This window comes from Phalaenopsis equestris, unplaced genomic scaffold (genome assembly GCF_001263595.1).
Source record: "Phalaenopsis equestris unplaced genomic scaffold, ASM126359v1 Scaffold000403, whole genome shotgun sequence".
In the NCBI taxonomy this organism is placed as follows: domain Eukaryota; kingdom Viridiplantae; phylum Streptophyta; class Magnoliopsida; order Asparagales; family Orchidaceae; genus Phalaenopsis; species Phalaenopsis equestris.
This window is the reverse complement of record NW_018164845.1, coordinates 1170015-1172036: the sequence shown is the minus strand read 5'-3', so window position 1 is coordinate 1172036 and position 2022 is coordinate 1170015.

Sequence of the window (2022 nt, the reverse complement as noted above, 5' to 3'; positions counted from 1 at the left end):
AAAACATCCTATGCTTAGTCTCAACTATACAGAGATCTATAAGCATAATTCTAAAGCAAAGCAAATATAAAGTTAAAATCTAAACACACATAAACATAAAGGTAGCATAGTAAATCTACTACTCATCAGATTTTGTGCTCGTTTCTCCTTTGAGATCACCCATTGATTGCACATGAACGAAGAGGTTGTAGAAGTGTCGGAAAGAAAATTCTTCAGTTGAATCCTCCTCAATTAGTTTCATCCTCCTCATCAGTCGTATCAGGGTATCTTCTAAATGTCCAGAGTGATCGAAATGTTCTTTCATCCTCCAGTCTAAATGATCAAAGAAATCAGAGATATTATTAATTATATTCATTACATTTTTTACCTCCTTTTCCAATTTCTTGATTTGGCGCAAGATCACCAAAGACTTATCCGGAACTAAGGGTTGAACTGGCAGTGAATTTTGAGATGATTGATCAACTATCATGGCCATGTCATTTTCATCTTCAAATGATGGGAATCTTTCAGTTGGATCCAAAGGTTTCCAAGGTAGCAGTACCTTCTCCCGGTTTTCATAGGATACTTGAGACTGGCTGCATAGTAAGAAAGTTGTGGAAGGGTGTCCAAGCCCATAAAATGATCCATGAGCGATCAGGCCTAAAACTGACTTCACAATTATAGATCCAATATCAATTGGCAGTCCCATTTGGATGCAGTAATTCAGAATAGCACTTTCCTTAGAAACTTTACCGATCCTCATCGTCGGTAAAAATTTTGCAAAAATGAAGAAGTGCCAGTGTTTAGAAATGGGATTTAGAAGTGTCGCAGAAAAACTAACATACCCATTTTCTCTCATTTCCCAGCCTTCAGTTTTGTCCGTTAAATATTGGTAAATTTCATTAATATGATTTCTTGTCGGGACAAAGTTGGAATAATGGCAGACAAGAATGTTGTCAATCATATATAATTCATTGATCCGTTCAGGAGTAAAAGTTATCCATTTACCTCGCACATAGATGACTCCCTGGTTGATTCCATGCAAATTAGCATAAAATTCCTTCACCATCGGAAGATCCACAGCGGCAATAGTGTAGCCCAACACTTCCCATCTTCGCCGCACGATCATTTCTTCAATTGCCATCGATGGATTATTCAATCCCTCAATTTACGAATCTTCAACGAATCTTCATTCCTTGATTAATCTCTTCTTCACCAGTACCTTGTTGAAGATTCGCTGCGCTTCTGCATTAATGAACTTTCTCCGGTTGAACACTTGCAGTCTATGATTTTTAGGGGACTTGGATGCCATAGAGATGAATTTGGTGGAGTTTCACTTCATTTTTGGGGAAATATGAACTTAGGAATCGAATTTGGAAGTTTAAAAGGGGTAACTCCCGCCTAAAATCGCCTAAAACCGCTCATTCAAACTCCAGAAACCGTAATCCCATCGGTCTCACCGTCGGTGGCGTTGAGGGCGCCGTTGGCGAGCCTTTAGTATTTAATTGCCTGGACTCTCAGAAAAAACCCGTCGTCGGCGCCTAAGGCAAAAATTGTACAGTTTCGCTCTTGTCCGAATGCGTTCCAACTTTTCTCTATGGATCCAATTTTTAATTTCATGATGATTCAAGGGTAAATAAGAGTAGTAGAGTGTAATACTACCACAAAATAACGATAATTTCAATTAAAACTACTATAATTGTAATAAAAATAAAGATAATTATGGATTGCCTCTCATAAAGCGTTTGGTTTAACGTCGTCAGCCCGACCTATTCAGGTATTATTCAGGTTGACTGATTATTAAAACCTCTTTAAAATTTGGTCTTTTACCCTCAAAATACGGTTTTAATCTATGTCCATTTACTATAAATCTATTTATAGTCTTTTGATCTTCAATTTCAACAGCTCCGTAAGCAAAAACTTGAGTCACAGTAAAGGGTCCTAACCAACGATACTTCAATTTCCTAGGGAATAACTTCAACCTAGTATTGTAAAGCAAAACTTCCTGTCCTTGTTCAAAGTTCTTCTGGTTAATCTTCCGAT